The sequence below is a fragment of the Sphaeramia orbicularis genome, chromosome 19 (assembly GCF_902148855.1).
Source record: "Sphaeramia orbicularis chromosome 19, fSphaOr1.1, whole genome shotgun sequence".
NCBI lineage: Eukaryota > Metazoa > Chordata > Actinopteri > Kurtiformes > Apogonidae > Sphaeramia > Sphaeramia orbicularis.
The window spans coordinates 9995783-10014654 of record NC_043975.1 but is presented as its reverse complement, the minus strand read 5'-3'; the positions used below and the strand labels follow the sequence as shown (position 1 = coordinate 10014654).

Below are 18872 nucleotides of genomic sequence, written 5' to 3'. Positions count from 1 at the left end.
TCCTGAGATAAAAAGGATAGGCAGGGATTAGAGAAGGACTTGGGTTATTTTCATTCACACGATTAGGCTATTGCTTCCCTTCCTGGAAGCTGATAGGCTGGACAGTTTTTACTTTCATTCTCAGTGGAAGAGTCTCCGATAGTGGATGTTAATTATTGACGTTGAAGAAAGATGCTGAATTATACACACAGCTACGTTTTTTTTGTTTGTTTTTGTTTGTTTGTTGTTTTTTTTATTGATTTCCAGTAGACAAACATACATAACACATCAACACATACCACAATAATTGCACAATAAAATGCAAACTAACCTCATTGCACACGCACATACACACACATACACACACACAAAACTCTGTAAGAGAAAAATAAAATAAAAATAATAAAAAAAATATAAAAAAATAATAATAATAATAATAATAATAATAATAATAATAATAATAATAATAATAATAATAGCACAGTTTGAGTTATTATTGTGTATGTGTGTGTGTATGTATATGTATGTGTATATGTATATGGATATATATGTGTATGCATGTGTATGTGCACATGTATGTAGGTATGCGTGTGTGTGTGTGTGTGTGTGTGTGTGTGTGTGTGTGTATGTATTTATTTATTTATTTTTTCTCTTTTTTAGCTTACCGGCTGATAGGCTGTAAGCTATTGTCATCATGCGGCCTACGGCACTGTTGTCGTCTGTCGTCGTCTGTTGTCGTTGTTGTCTGTTGTCGTCTGTTGTTGTCTGTTGTCATCTGTCGTTGTTGTCGTCTGTCATTGTCGTCTGTCATCATCTGTCGTCGTCTGTCGTCGTCTGTCGTCCATTAAAAAATTTCAATTGTCTTCTTCTCCGAAACTACAGTTCCAATTGACTTCAAACTTGGTATACAGCTTCTTTATGATAATGTCAACAAAAGTTAGTGAATTTATTTAGATCCGGATCTGATTCTGGATTTGGTGCAACTTTGAAAAAATTTCCCATTATAACAGATAGGAAGTGCCGGTAAGCTACAGGGCCATTGGTCCTATTTTTTTTTTTTTTTTTTTTTTTGGGGGGGGGGGGCTTCTTTTGGCCGTCTTTTTTGTTCGTTTGTCTCATGTTGATTTTGTAATTGTTGTTTTGGTTTGTACTCATTAAGAGTGTATATCTTGGTTTTGTGAATTGAAAAAGTTTAAATGAAATCATACAAAAAACATAATAACACACACACACACAAAGGGGAAGCTGTCACACTCAATAACTTAACAGATGAGTATAATCTATTGTTGCTTGAGAAAGTCCATTAAGGGTGTCCACACCTCTTCAAATTTACTCTTTTTACATAGTTATGTTAATATTCTATAAAACCCTTCTTTCACTTCATTTTTTTCTTTTTACATGTTATATAGATATATTTCAGGGTCTATAAAACACCTACTTTAAATTTCCCCCCTATACACAGAGGTGTGAGGATGATATTTGTGTTTGTGAATCTTAGTCATGGAGAAAATACACTTTCGAAAGGACTAAAATATTATCAGTATGACCACTAGATGGCAGCAGAGAGTCATTGAGGGGTTCCATACTGTGTTATACTGCTTTTTACAGCAACACAGTATCTGACACATGACAAATATTGTATCTCTCTGAAAAGTTACTCTTTAGCTGATTATGTCTTATTTTAAGTGTGATGAGATATTTGGATTAGAAATGAGAAAAATACACTTGGTAAGATTTAGAATTTTTCCAGTGTTAAGTTGAAAAAATGTTATATTAAATATCTATAGAAAGTCATAAACATCATAACATTTACATTTACATTACATTTGCATTTATGCATTTGGCAGACACTTTTTTCCAAAGCGACTTACAGGGGAAAATCAATCAAATCACTCAATCAGTCAAATTTTATTTACATATATATATATATATATATATATATATATATATATAATAGGACCTATAGCTGCAAAGCTGTATCATTCCATAAATTATTCCTCTATTTTCATAAAAAATACTTTACTTACAAAATTTTAGATAAGATAAGTGAGTATGTAATGGAATCTTAACAGGTGTAGGAACTTCCTCCCATTCCTTTTAGAATATGTGCCTAATGCTCCATGACAGGCAATTATTGCTTTTTTTTTTTTTTTTTTTTTTTTAATATTTTTAATTTTTGGGGGGGGCATTAATACTTAGAAGCTGTGCTGTGTTGTTATGTTTGAACACTAGTTTTGTTTTGCATTAGTAACACTCAATTAGTATTGGATACAGAGCATTTTATTTTTAAAAATTAAGCATTTTTTGAGGATATTTTTGCTTTATCTGTTTATCATCCTCCATAGATGGATAGATTGGTTTGAGTTTCCTGTTTATATCTTTTAAAACACTTCATTTCAATGCTTAAATGGCTTAAAAATAATGAAATGTACGTGTTTCTTGTATGTTATTTGGGACAAAACCACACATTCATTGTTATAAGAGACCAGAAAAATAGCATTTCCTGGGTTATATAATCCCTTCTGCTTTACTATTTAAAGGTCAGTTCAGAATCAATCAGTTTTACAATATTTTCTAACTATTAAAGCAGCGTACAGAATCCTAATCCAGTCACTTGCAGAGTGTGTTTATAGTGGGTCTGTGTATGACACAGTTTTTAAGAGTTGTCACAGACTCTGGAGGTTTTCCACAGGTGCAGAGCTTTACAGACTCAGCCCTCCAATCCTTTAATCCACTCATTTCTCTGTCTCTTTATTAATGCATCTTTATTCTATTTTATTCAGGAGGCAACGACTCATGACAAACCACACCAACCCCCACTCCCACTCCCACTCTGACCCCCGAGTGAGTGAGTGAGTGAGTGGGGGATGGAGGAGAAAGTGATTCAACAACAACTAAACTAAAATTCAGGTACTCAGAACTTTAACAAAACAAAAATATTGTGATGCATCTGATAATAATTCGTCTAAATGGTCACTTCTGAACCAGTAGAAGTGTGTGATGGTGAATTTCCCTGCAGAGAAGCTGGTCTCAGTCTGGATTTTCTTGCTTTCCTCTTGTTTTACTGGGTTCTGCTGTGCAAAGACAACGTTAGTTTTGTTCTTGTTTGAGCAGGAATGTATCAGTCTCATACATCTTTTATCCTCTGTTAACCCTTTCATGCATGAATTATGACAACCTTAGTCAATAATTTTTTCTTGAGTGTTTTTATTCCTCTTTAGGCATGAAAAAAAACCAATGCAATTGATTTTTTTTTTTTTTTTTTTTTTTTTTTAATGAACCTGTTTTTCATAGAGTTACAAAAATGTCCACTCAACTGGACACCATGCATTTAATTTTTGAAGCAAAGAAACATTTATTTAAAAAACTCATCATCAGACAGTGATATACTGTGTGAAAACTATGAAATAAAAACATTTTTAATGCCGCTAATTCCTAAATTTGCTAATTTTTCCTCACATTTTATCTTACTCTAATACTAGTTATTACTCATTTCATGGAGATAATATCCTCCTGAGACCCAGGAAATTGACAGTTTTAGCTTTTTTACATTAAAAAAAAATTGTCTTGATTGGAAACTGAATAATGCAACAGCTTTTCAGATACATTTTTAAAATTATTTTTATTTATTAATTGATTTTTTTAATGGAATATCCTTTGCAATGCACAGCATTTTTATAGTAAAACTGTCAAACTTTTTTCCCTTACAGAGGACAAAATGCATTGCTGGGTTTCAGGTGGATATGCAAAAAAAAACAAAAAAAAAACTTTTTTGTTCCAGAAAACTGTTAATTGCAGTCTAATCACAATTAGCAATTGATTTACACTCAAACATGTTACTGCAGATCAGGTTTATCAAGAGCAGCAAAGTTACAGTAATGGTATGAATTGCAGTGTTTGGGATGAAGCATAAGAGTCCACTATGTTGGCTGACAACAAAACACATGGATAAACAATAGAACAGCTGTCCACTTTAGTGATCACTATATATATATATATATATGTGTGTGTGTGTGTGTGTGTGTGTGTGTGTGTGTGTGTGTGTGTGTATGTGTGTGTGTATCCGCTCAAGGGAGACCCACACAATGTTACCAGTTCATGTCAGAAAAGATGTGTTAAAAATTTTGTAAAGATATTTGTGTAAAAAAAAAAAAAAAGGTTTGGTTGGTACATTAATCATTGCACTTAGTACAATAATTATAATAATAAAGGAAATAGGTTACAAATAGGAATAGGCCAGAAACCTGATTTTTTTTGCCTATCCTTTTCATCTGATCCACTGCTTACATTAAATTAAATGTGTACAGCATTGAGCATTTTCATTATAACAAAAAAATATCTACCATCTCAACTTAATATTCCTGAATGATTTTGTACTGAAGGCATTTTTAAAACATTGTTAAAGAAGTGAACAACATAAATTCATCATCAAGTCCATCCCTGAATTTCACCTCCACAAATGAAATGCATCTAGACTTCACATTTTAAATTATAATTACTGTCTCTTAATTTAAAGAAATCTTGAATGGTATTTGGAACAATATTTTGTTTTTACTTTATAAATCATGTCTAATATTTTAATATATACAATATCCTGAAATTCCTATCCACATCCAATCCATTCACATCCATAAAATTATATAAAACACACACATATATATATATATATATACACATACATACATACATACATACAACATAAATATCTGTATCAAGTTATATTTTCCCATATGTTCAACAATTTTTAACCCCCATTTTCCATACGCCCATTTAGAAAAAAAAATTATACCTCTTTTTAAACATGTTAATGTTTGTATTTTGCCTTATTTCCAGACTGTTCCACAGTCACCCCACAGTTTGATATGCTCATACTTTTCATTGTTGTACTTTATGTTGGTTTTTTTTGCTGTTTTTTGTTTTTTTTAATTTAGGTCTCCCCTTAGATTATAACCTTCTCTTTCTGTGAACATTCCTTGGATATAACCAATAAATAAATAAATAAATAAATAGAAATAATGATAATAATAATAGATTAGATTTCTATATTGCTTTTAAACCCAAAGCGAGTACTTTCCATTGTTCCAACAGTCATTCAGAAAACCCCAGTTTCCACAGAGCGAAGTCGTAAAGTATTTATCGTGTCCTCCTTTTGCACGTGTCATGAACTCTTTGGGGCAGACAGTGTCAGATTTACTCCACTAATCTTCGACAGGTTTCATTCAGTCAAATGTTTCTTAGTGTCTGAGCTGCTTTTTCAGAGGTCACACTAAATACTGGGTTTTGCTTGTAGAATGGTGACACACATCACAACCTGTCTCTACACTTCATTAATTCTGTGCTAATATTTTAGATTTCACCAACCTACTCCAGGGGTGTCAGAGTCATTTTAGGCCAGGGGACACACACAGTACAAGATGATCTCAAATAGGCCGGACCAGGAAAATAATCACAGTAATAAAAGTAAAATTACATTATGATAATATTTATGTTCAAACTATTCTTTAAAAAAAATGTGAAAAACATGAACAACCATGACATTTCTTAACAAAAATAAGCACAGTTTTAACAATATTATGCTTCAGTTTATCATTTATACATGTGTAATACAACATACAGATCATAGTGGATCTACAAATACACAAAACATTTAGTAACAGACAGAATATTGGTAAAATTGCACTAAATTCTCCCCAGACATTTCAGGTTGTTCATATTTACTTATGTTATTAACATTTTGTGTAAAAGGATAGTTTGTAAATGGAAACATTTTCATGTAATTATATTTTTTACATTCAAACAAAGAGAAATATTTGAAGTTGTCACACTGTAAAACTGGATAAGTTGAGTTTACTTAAAAAAAATTTCAGGTAACTCATTGCCTTAAAAAATGTAAGTAATGAGTAATGAAAACTTGAGTGTATTAAACTTAAATGCTTGATTTGAATGGAATTGCTATTTTAAGTACAACACACTAAATGCCAAGTTAATTTAACTTCAGATTTGTTCCAATGTCAATTGTTTTGTATAATCATTAGACTTCATTTTATTTAATTCCAAGTTGATTTAACCCTTTCATGCAAACTGGTCACTACAGTGGACAGTTCTTCTCCAGCTGTTCTCTTATATATTCATGGATTTTGTTGTTTTAGTTCCATATCAGCCGACACAGTGGACGCTCATGCATCATCCCATAATACACAGACATTCATACAGTTACTGTAACCTGAGCTGCACTAACATGTTTGAGCGGATATCAATTGCTTGTTATTATCATTATTAGACTGTAATTAGCGGTTTTTGTTTTGGTTTTTTTGCATATTATCTCCATCAGAATATGTTAAAATGTGAGAAAACATCAGATTAGCTGCTTTAAAAATGTTTTTATTTCATAGTTTTCACACAGTACATCAGTAAATACGTTCTTTGCATGGTGTCCAGCTGAGTGGACATTTTTGCAACTCCATGAAAAATAGGATCATAAAAAAAAAAAAAAATCAATCACTTTGTTTTTTTAATGCCTAGAGGAATAAAAACACTCAGGAAAAAAATCTTGATTAAGGCTTTCATAATTAATGCATGAAAGGGTTCAATTTAAACCTTTGATAATATAAACTGCTTTGTATAATTGTTTAGTTTAATATATTATAGAAGGATGGAAGTTAGACAGGAAGAGAGCTCAATGCCAGTACAGGAAGTGCTTTTAATTTGGCAAGGCATAAAGATTATTTGTCTCAAGGACTTTCAAAGATGAATATTATTCAGCCTATGGCTCTCACTCATGGTGCAGCTCTACAAAAATACAAAAACAAACACAAAAAGGCCAATAAACATCGCCATACACACATTAAGTCAAAATTAACACTAACACCACAACCCCGCTGAACCCCTGCACAGAAAAATAACATAACATAACAAGTGTTCAGAGAACGCAAACCTCCTCCAAGCACCCCGAACGGTGTGCATGTGTGGATCGACTATTTCTTTTTAAATTAAACAGTTTCCAGGTTGTTCCATACAGCAGAAAAAGTTGAAGCTTGGTACCAGTCATGTGTGTGTCAAATTATGTTAAATTCCAATCAATATTTGTTGAGTTATAATGAAAAATGTGTGGTAAATGGGATTTTCAGTGTTAAATGTAAATGTCCACAGAGTCCACATTCCACAGTGGATGTGGACAATTTTGTGCCCGAAACAAGATATTGTTATAAGCTATGGGTGGATCAAATTGGAGGCTAATCGGAGTCGTTTTGAATTTTTTATGAATTTTCGAAAATTGCTCAATGATGAGAGATAGGAACATTTGAGATTCTGTGACTTTGCTGTGACCTTGAACTTTGGCCTACTTGGCCCAAACTTTAATGGGCTGGTCCCAGGGCCTAGGCCTATCTGTGGGGACAATTTGGTAAAGATGGTTGGAATAGTTTTCCCGTAAAGTTGATAACAAACAAACAAAAAAAAAAACAGGAAAAGCACTCGGAGAGCGCAGACCTCCGCCAAGGCAGATCAGTGCCCCCCCCCCCCCCCCCGATCACCACCAAAATTTAACCATTTCTTCCTTGTACCAGTATCACCATTTCCTGAAAATTTCATGAAAATCCATCCATAACTTTTTGACTTATCTTGCTAACAAACAAACAAACATGTACGCACACAAAGCAAAGCGATCACAGTACCTCTTGGCGGAGGTAAATATAACATTACATAACATAAACAGAACATAAAATAACATTCTCAACATGCCCAATACCCACAATGCAATGTGGAGTTAAAAAGGTGTGGTCATGACTAAAATTTAGTGATTTAAATCCATTCAACTTAAACTTTTTCGTTCTTTCGACTCTTTCTACAAATTAGTAGAATATACTGAACATTTTATAGTAATGGAATAAAACTTAAATCATTTAAGTACATTGTAATTAAAGCATTTTAGTAAATACAAAGTCCGGGCCTACAGTGCATTATTTCTAGGTTATTATGATAATATTTTACAGATCTGACCCACTTGTGATTGAATGGGGCTGTATTTGCCCCTGAATTAAAATGGGTTTTAATATCTTTGATGTAATTTTTACACCCCATCCCACACACACACACACACACACACACACACACACACACACACACACACTCTAGCAACAAAACTATTGGTTGAATTCATACCAAATTGGGTTTACAGATTGCCAGTGACCCAGAAGAGATGTGTATAATAACACTGGGATACAAAAAAATGTTTTTTTTGCAAGTTGTCTAGATTTTTTTCAACTGAATTAGGACCATTTTGCACCGCTAAATCCAAATATGACATCTGTTTTTCTCAATCAGGTCAGGTTATTTTTGCTAATTTGATTTTGAAAAATTTGATCTTCTCACAAAATTGATTACATTTTTGTGACTTTATCAGTTGATTTTTTTATATAGTTCTCACCCAAAATAGGTTTTAAGAGAAAAAAAAATCATTTTCTAACAGGATTCCTGTTAGGTACAATGGTGTATTCACCGCAGATGTAGCAGAATACATCAGGCTTATTTTTGCAAGATCTTCTAGTCGAAGCCATTTCATTCACCTGTAATATTAAAAAAAAACATTAATCATAAATTGGCAAAAGTAAAATCTTCAGAACTCGTTTATTGCAAGAAAAATGAAGAATTTTGTATCATATGATGTGAAAATGCCCATAAATGTAAGCAAAAATGTTAAAAAGCCAATATGTAGCATAGTTCAGAAAGTTGACCTGATTCAGCAAAATTAATGTGATTTTTGGATTCAGCACACCAAAATTATCCTAAATCAGCTCAAAAAACTTAAACAATAAATTTGTTGTTGACCAGTGTAATTAATGGAATAATACAGAAACAAATCTACCTCCATATGCTTCCACTTGTTCTTTACTTGTACATAAACGTATACTCATAAATGATTTCTCCTGCTGTGGTTGTTTCATTTGTTTCCCTCACTCAAAAGCATAGTTTCAACACCACAAGCTTTGTTTCATTGCAAAACCAGTAGATTATGTGTAATTAACTATTTGCTAATGCAGAAATATGCGGCCACTACACACATTAAAGTACTTAATTCAGTTAAATATCCAAATATGTAGTTAAGTAAGATGCTGGTTTGTTCTGACTGAGGGTAAAGATGAGGATGTTGCAATAGGCTTCGCCATATTGTGCATGAATAGCTTTCTGAGCCAGTTCTAGGTCCACAATAGGATGATTATTAGAGGAAAAACTATAGTATATGTAGAGACACAATTTCACATTAAATCACTTTGACATATTCTCACCTTTGTTGGTCTTTTGGAGCTATTCTACTTTCTCTCCATCTTCTGGAAATGATAGGAAAAGTTCTCTACTTAGGTACATATTTAAGGTTCATCTATATTTTGTAACTACAGTTACTCGACTACATCTCAGAGGTAAATATACTTTTTAATAACAGGGAAAAGTTTCCTCTGTCTTAAACAAACAAAGCACTTAAAGAAAAACCTCTCAAAATGCTGTCCTTCACAAAAAATTCAATTTTTAGAGACAATTTTTTCTCGTGATCTCATAGAATATGATGCATTTCTGTCGTATAAACAAGAAAATAGTATATGATGTAGATTAAATATGATCAACTTTTAATGTTCAGTTGTTAAATGAATCCAAACACGTAACATATATTATAATACAACACTGACAGGGAATATTTCAACTGCATAATGACTACTTTTACTTTTCATATTTAACCCATAAAGACCCAGTGCTACTTTTGTGTCGGTTCCCAAATGAAATTTTCTCTATATTTAACCCCGTAAAGCCTGAACCATTAAATCACTGACAGAAAATTCCAGTTCTTTGAAACTGGAGCCTTTATTGGTCCTTCTGAACAACCAAGTATCAGTTTCAACCATGTATCATATTTGATACATCAGGTCTCAATGCTCAAATATTATTTTTGAACAAACAAAAACATAATATAACACAAACATGTTTAATAAATTGGTAATTTCTTTTCAAAATTGTCAAAGTTCTTCCTCCTTCCTCATTAATGACAGTCTTGTAGTGTCACTGGAAAGGCCTCTGGTGAACGAATCCCTCCCCCCTGGTGGATTATCTGTGTATTGCATGTATCTAATTGTATACATCAGGTTTTTCAAGAACAAAAATATCACACTGATCATGTAGAGGGCCTCAAAACTCATATCAAATACGATACGTTCGGCGTTACAGGGTTAACAGTACAGTTTCTACCCACCAATCATGATTTCCATCTTTTAACTCTGTGTTCCCTATAATTTTTTTCAGGGTGTCCGATAGTGTTATAGGGTTAAGTGATTTATCATCATTTATTATTATATTATCAACTGTATTTAACATTTTATCAATTTAAATCATGTATTTTCCTGTATTTAATTCACTGATCATGTAGATGTTCATAAAAGCTCAGATTAAAGTTGAGGGTTATTATATCAAAAACAGAAAAAACTGCAGAAAAAGTGACATTTTCGGTAAAATATATCAATAACTGAACATAAACCAAGTGTTTCCATCCACTGTCATTGATCCAACTCCATGGGTTTTACTGGTGAATCAATGTTGCACTGCAAAAATCTAAATCTTAACAAGTGTATTTTTCTCATTTCTATTTAAAATATCTCATCACACTTAAAATAAGACATAATCACCTAAAGAGAAACTTTTCAGTGAAAGAACTTATTTTTTGATAATAGATCTTGAAAACCTTATTTCAAGAAATCTTACCAAGATCATTTTCACTTGTTCCATTGGCAGATTTTTTTTTTTACTTAAATTTTTTTTTTTTTTTTTTTTTTTTTTTTTTTTGCTTAATTCAAGCAAAAAAATCTGCCAATGGAACAAGTGAAAATGATCTTGGTAAGATTTCTGGAAATAAAGTTTTTGAGATCTATTGTCTGAAAATAAGTTCTTATATCTCACTGAAAAGTTACTCTTTAGGTGATTATGTCTTTTTTTAGGTGTGATGAGATATTTTGACTAGAAATGAGAAATATACACTTGGTAAGATTTAGATTTTTTGCAGTATGTAGAAGATGACAGTGTTACTATGGTAACTCTGGACCTCTGAATGTCCAAATGGATCATGTCTGATGACCATGAAAAGATGACAAACTGCATTTTACACCAATTATTTACATGTATTGATATAATTAACGGATCAACAGGTATTAAACAGTTTAGATCAGTAGATGCTTTTAGATGTTTGGGTTTTTATGGGTTAAGTACATTTTGTAAGTAAGACTTAAATACTTCATAACTTAAAACTGAGTGTTTTCATAGTGTTTGTACTGAGGTAAAGAACCTTAATGTGTCTCTGTGTTTCCAAGAAAATGAAAACTGTTCAATCTACTGATGAATCCTGTGTAAAGCCAAGAAAAACAGCCAAAACAGCAGCGACATTTGAGGAGAGACTTTGAATTTTCATCATATTCCTACAACAACAGATCAGTTTCCACTAAAATCTTTAAAGCTCTGACTGGGGTTAACATTGTCATGTCACTTTTTTCTTTCCTCGAATTACATTACAACAAAATATGGCCTTGGCTTGTTGTTCACCTTCTCATATTAGCTCATATAAACACAAAAACAAACCCAGTAAAGGGTTGAGTCGGTCCAGACCGGGTCTTATTTCGTAACCTCTTAGCTGCGGTAGATTAAAAGATTGTTTTATTGAAACTTTGGTGAAAGTGGCTCCTTTATACTGCTCGCATGGCTTGCCGTTGCACCCTCTGCATGCGGATAACAAGTTTTCAGCGCCAGTTGTCCGGATTTAGGGCAGCAAACAAACACACTGGTGCCCCACATTGTTGATTTCTGATTAAAAATTGGGACTGTTGAATTAGTTGGTTCATATGTCGCTTTATCAGATGGTGATTTCCAGTCAGATCTCTGCTTTTAACCCATAAAGACTCAAACATCCACCAACAACTGAAAGCATCTACTGATCTAAAATATTTAATAACTTTTGATCCACTAATCCTATCAATATGTGTAAATATTTGGTGTAAAATGCAGTTTGTCGTCTTTTCATGGTCATCAGATTTGACCGATTTGGACGTTCAGAGGCTCCGTAGTTACCATGGAAATGCCGTCATCTTCTACATGATTGATTCACCAGTAAAACCAATGGAGTTGGATCAATGACATTTGTTTTATGTTCAGTTTATGAGGTATTTGCTGTAAAAGTGGCTTTTTCTTCACTTTTCTCCATTTTGACATAATAACCTTTGAATTTACTGTGAATTTTCATGAAAATATCCAATCCAACTTTATTTGTAAAACACTTTAAAACAACCGCAGTGGACCAAAGTACTGTACAGAAGAATAAATAAAATCAAAATAAAAAAATAAAATACAAGAATAGATTAAAAGACATAGAATAACTGTCCAAAAACAAAGAAACAGTGCTGTACAGAAGAATAAATAAAACTTAAATAAAAGAATAAAACACAAGAGCAGATTTAAAACAAGCTGTACAATTAAAAACAACAAAAAATAAGAACAATAAACCAATACCAAATAAAACAATAGAATGAAAATAATACATTCAAACATCTCTCATGGTTTCAAAAGCCAAGGAGGAAAAAATGGTTCTCCTAAATATAGGAAAGAAAATATATGATTTACAGTGAAAAATGCAAAATGAAGAGAATAATATCATAATAATATCAAATATAATAACATAATAATATCATAACTTTATTTGTGAAACACCTTAAAATAACCACAGTGGACCAAAGTGCTGCACAGAAGAATAAATATAAAAGAATAAAATGCAAGAATAGATTAAAAGACAGAATAACTGTACAAAAACAAAGAAACAATGCTGTACAGAAGAATAAATAAAAAGAATAAAATGCAAGAACAGATTAAAAAACATAAAAAGCTGTACAATTAAAAACAACAAAAAATAAGAACAATAAACCAATACCAAATAAAACAATAGAATAAAAATAATCCATTCAAATATCTCACATGGTTTCAAAAGCCAAGGAGAAAACATAGGTTTCCTAAATATAGAAAATTAAATCTAAGAAAATACATGATTTAGAGTAAAAAAAAAAAAAATTAAAAAAAAAAAAAAAAGCAAAATGAAGAGGATAATATCATAATAAATGGAGATAAATCATTTACAAAAGTTTAAATGGAGAGAAAAATTTATTTGGGAACTGCCATCCAATCCAACTTTATTTTTAAAACACTTAAAAAAAAAAACACACACAGTGGACCAAAGTGCTGAACAAAGTACAGAAAAATAAATAAAAAACAAAATAAAACATAAAAATACAAGAATAGATTAAAAGACATAGAACAACTGTACAAAAACAAAACAACAGTGCTGTACAGAAGAATAAATAAAACCTAAATAATAGAATAAAATACAAGAATAGATTAAAAAAAAAAAAACATAAAAAGCTGTACAATAACAAACAACAAAAAATAAGAACAATAAAACAATACCAAATAAAACAACAGAATAAAAATAATACAGTCAAACATATCTCATGGTTTCAAAAGCCAAGGAGAAAAGATGGGTTTCCTAAATATAGGAAATTAAATCTAAGAAAATACACGATTTACAGTGAAAAATGCAAAATGAAGAGGATAATATCATAATAAATGGAGATAAATCATTTCCAAAAGGTTAAATGGAGAGAAAAATTAATTTGGGAACTGCCATCCAATCCAACTTTATTTGTAAAACTCTTAAAAAATAAAACAAAACAAAACAAAAAAACACAGTGGACCAAAGTGCTGTACAGAAAAATAAATAAAAAACAAAATTCAAGAATACATTAAAAGACATAGAACAACTGTACAAAAACAAAGAGACAGTGCTGTACCGAAGAATAAATAAAACCTAAAGAAAAGAATAAAATACAAGAATAAAAAAAACAAACAAACATAAAAAGCTGTACAATTAAAAACAACAAAAAATAAGAACAATAAACCACTACCAAATAAAACAACAGAATAAAAATCAGAAATTAAATCAAAGAAAATACATGATTTACAGTGAAAAATGCAAAATGCAGAGGATAATATCATAATAAATGGGGATAAATAATTTACAAATGGTCAGATGGAGAGAAATTAATTTGGGAGCTGCCATCCAATCCAACTTTATTTGTAAAACACTTGAAAAAACAAACAAAAAAAAAACGTAGTGGACCAAAGTGCTATAGAGAAGAATAAATAAAAACCAAAATAAAAGAATAAGATCAAGAATAGATTAAAAAAAACATAAAAAGCTGTACAATTAAAAAAAAAAAAAAAAAAAAACAATAAACCAATACCAAATTTAAAAAAAAATAGAATAAAAATAGGAAATTAAATCTAAGAAAATACATAATTTACAGTGAAAAATGCAAAATGAAGCAGATAATATCATAATAAATGGAGATAAATCATTTACAAAAGGTTAAATCAGGAGAAAAATTAATTTGGGAGCTGCCACAAAATTTGCAATAGGTCTTTATGGGTTAAAAATTTAAATATGGCAAAAGAATAAATGAGTTAGAGGTGCGCTGTGGTGTGATACGGTGTAAACTAGGTGAAAATCCAGTGTTAGTCGGTCACTGGGCAGCCTGTGCTAACAGATGTGATAAACACGAACAATATGGACAATATGGTCAGTCTGAGAAAGGGTATTAGAAGTCCATTGGGACACTTCATTACTTCATAGTTAATGAGTTTGTGGTAATCTGTGCCCAGATTAGTGGTGCAATCAGACCCAAATGCCCAAATGTTACTATTTAAAAGCTCCAGGAGCCAGAGGTCACCGTTCAGCTGGCCCCGATTTTTAGGGTCACGTGGCGGATAGAGACAGAAACATTAGAAACACAAGTCGGAATCAAGAATCAGAGTGAACCTGGGTCATTTAACAGCTTTAATGAAATCTGAAAAACGTCCCTTTACACCCTACAACTACTGGACTACTGTAATGCACTCCTTACAGGTCTCCCAAAAAGCAGCACAGACAGACTTCAGCTGATTCAGAACTCTGCAGCTAGGTTATTAACCAAAACCAAGAAGAGAGAGCACATTACTCCAGTGTTGGTTTCCCTGCACTGGCTACCGGTAACCTACAGAATTGATTTTAAGATACTACTCCTCACGTATAAAGCTCTAAATGGAACCGGACCAAGTTACATTGCAAACTCACTGATCAGTTATGTACAAACTAGAACAGAGGTCATCAAACGCAGGGTTACTAGCGACTCCCAGAAATATTACAAAGAAAATGGGGGACGCAGCCTTTACTAACTATGCACCAAAGTTATGGAATACAATTCCAAAAGACATTAGAGAAGCCAGTTCACTGAATATATTTAAAACCAAATTAAAAACATTTTTATTCTCATTAGCCTTTGAAAGGAGATAAAAAATGGGGTCACAATTCAGGAACCAGGAATGTGCGGTTTTTCATTTTTATTTTATTTTATTGTATTTCTGTTTTTATTTTTTATTTTACTGTATTTCAAATTTCATCTTATTTCTTGCACTTCAAAAATTCTATGTATAATCAAATATTTTAATGTGCGCTGCTTTTATTTTTATTTTATTGTATTTCTCTCACATTTCATCTTATTTCTTGCACTTCAAAAATTCTATGCATAATCAAATATTTTAATGTGCGCTGTTTTTATATTTATTTTTATTTTATTGTATTTCTAATCAAATCTAAATGTATTTTAATATTGTATTTTTTTCAATCAATGTGAAGCACTTTGGGCTATAATTTCTGTATGAAAGGTGCTATACAAATAAAGTTTATTATTATTATTATTATTATTATTATTATTATTATTATTATTACAAATAGCTTCATTAATACTGATGGAGCTGTAATGGAAGTTTAAGTGCCCTGCAGGTGTAATGTCAAATTATAGACTAAGAACAAAAGAGCAGAGACATGACTGAAATGACACAGAGGGTCTATAAAAACTCACTAATCCATTCATTACAGCAGGTTTCTAGTTTCAAGGTGCAGGACAAAGTGTTATAAAAACAGTTTTGTCTCGACTGCTATTACTGAGCTGAACAAGATTTGCACTTTTTTTTTTTTTTTCTGCTGCTGCTTTACTCTTAACGTCCATATTTAATTTGAACGTTTAACATAGAAGGATTTATAGAAGCAAGTTGTGCTCGGTGTCAAAATTTAGGGCAATTCCTGTCCTTTCACATGGTGTCTTTTATTTTGTGATACTACCTATTCAACATGCTGAAACACTGTAAGCCCGGAAGTTGAATTTACTAAAATGCTTTAATTACAATATACTTAAATGTTTTAAGTTTTTTGACATTACTGTAAAATCTTAAGTATATTCTACTAATTTGTAGACATAGTTGAAAGGATGAAAAAGTTTAAGTTGAATGGATTTAAATCACTAAGTTTTAGTCATGACCACACCTTTTTATCTCCGCATTGCATTGTGGGTATTGGGCATGTTGTTGAAAATGTGTTCTTTTTCTGTGCAGGGGTTCAGCGGGGTTGTGCTGTTAGTGTTAATTTGGATTTAATGTGTGTATGGCAGTGTTTATTGGCCTTTTTGTGTTTGTTTTTGTATTTTTGTAGAGCTGCACCATGAGTCAGAGCCAGAGGAAGAACAATGGCTCTACTGTTCATCCAAGGTTGGTTTCATTGTATGAAATTCTTGATGCCTTGGCAAGTTAAACATATCGTTTAATACTGATGAATGATAAGAAGCTAGTTTACACCCACACAACAACATGTAAAACTATATAATTGTGCAAGGCGCTTAGTATTGCAAAAGTTTTTAAGTTAAATCGACTTGGAATTCAGTAAAATAACCTGATGATGTTAAGTCTAATAACTGCATAAAGCACTTGACAATGCAACAAATTTTAAGTTAAATTAACTTGACATTTAGTGTGTTGTACTTAAAATAGCAATACTATTCAAATCAAGCATTTAAGTTTAATACACTCAAGTTTTCATTACTCATTACTTACATTTTTTAAGGCAACGAGTTACCTCAGATTTTTTAAGTAAAGTCAACTTATCTGGTCTTACAGTGTATTGACCTTTGAATCCGAAGGTTGGACAGATATTTTTTTATTTTCAGGTGTTCGTATATCATACATAACATAACATAGGACCTTCATTTTACACAGATCCATTCCCTAAGTAGCCAAGATATAGCACATAAAATTTCTAATGAATATGATGATTAGTTTTTGTGTAATGAGTGGCCAAAAGTAGCATTTTAGAAGTTCGCCATAGATAAAATCTCAAGTTTGTCATTCTCTGTAACATGCAGTTATACATTTTCACATTTCTTAGGTCTATAGTTTCCTGTGAAATGATTCTGAAAATTTCAGACCTTTAGCTCTTGTTTTTCAGAAGTTATAGAAGCCTGAAAATAGCTGAAAATTTCAAGTCTTAATTTTGGTCGCAATTTTAGGGTACCCCCTACCTACTTCAAATGGTCATAACCTTGGAACTATTTCCAATTAAACCTTGAAATTTTGGATTTTTCCATCATATATAATGTTCTATAAGTATGTAAAATTTTAGAAAAATCTGAGAAGGTCAGGTGGGGACCACTTGATGAAATTATATGGAATGACCCTGTTGTCTTTAGTTTTTGTCATTTCTTTGTAGTTTTGCACCCACCTGTTCTCCTTCGCCTTTTAACAGTAGTGCAATGTTGACATTTTGTTTCTGTTTTTATTTTGTAACTTGTTTAAATTGATCTATTTTTATTTGTTTTTAATGTTTTTTTAATGCTTTGATTCATTTTTATTGCGCTTTTTTAGTCTTCTGTACAGCACTTTGGTCCACTGTGGTTGTTTTAAAGTGCTTTGATAAATAAAGTTGGATTGGATTCTGTAAATGCACTGAATTAAACTGATTTATTTTCCATATATTCTGTACAAACTAATTCTAAAGAGCTTCTTAAACAGTCACCAGTTTAAGGAAAGGTATAAAGGTATCTTTTTTTGTGGCTCCAGACAGTTTTATTTTTCTTTTTCTGTTCTAAAATGGCTAGATTTAGATTGTAAAGGTTGCAGACCCATGTTTTTTTCTTTTTTTTTTCTTTTTTTCTTTTTTTATTGAACAAAGAACAATTGAAAAGTATAGACAATATTACATCAAAGTAGGATAAAAAAAAAAAAGTCATATTTCACATTATATTCATTCATTATCTGAACCCACTTTATCCTCACTAGGGTCACGGGGGTCATTTGGAGCCTATCCCAGCTACATAGGGGCGAAGCCGGGGTACACCCTGGACAAGTCACCAGTTCATCGCAGGGCTGAACATATAGAGACAAACAATCACTCTCAAATTCACACCTATGGGCAATTTAGATGAACCAGTTAACCTATTAGTGCATGTGTTTGGATGGTGGGAGGAAGCCGGAGTACACGGAGAGAACCCACGCAGACACGGGGAGAACATGCAAACTCCACACAGAAAGGTCCCACCTGTCGACTGGTGTTGGAATCGAACCCAAGACCTTCTTGCTGTGAGGCACGAGTGCTAACCACTGCAGCACTGTGTCACCCATTCTACATTTTATAAATATATATATATATATATATATATATATATATATATATATATATATATATATATATATATATATATATATATATATATATATATATGTACAGTACAGGCCAAAAGTTTGGACACACCTTCTCATTCTTTGCATTTTCTTTATTTTCATGACTATTTACATTGTAGATTCTCACTGAAGGCATCAAAACTATGAATGAACACATGTGGAATTATGTACTTAACAAAAAAGTGTGAAATAACTGAAAACATCTCTTATATTCTAGTTTCTTCAAAGTAGCCACCCTTAGCTCTGATGACTGTTTTGCACACTCTTGGCATTCT

General features: G+C 31.8%; 1 protein-coding gene across 3 annotated transcripts in view; it reads left to right on the top strand.

Moving 5' to 3' along the window:
• Positions 1 to 6999: 6999 nt before the first annotated feature.
• Positions 7000 to 18872, top strand: part of rgrb (retinal G protein coupled receptor b) — a 53034-nt gene continuing 41161 nt past the window's right edge. For all 3 annotated transcript variants that reach the window (XR_003934109.1, XR_003934110.1, XM_030122306.1), the window contains exon 1: positions 7000 to 7005. The gene's annotated coding sequence lies outside the window, so the exon portion shown is untranslated. The remainder of the gene's footprint in view (positions 7006 to 18872) is intronic.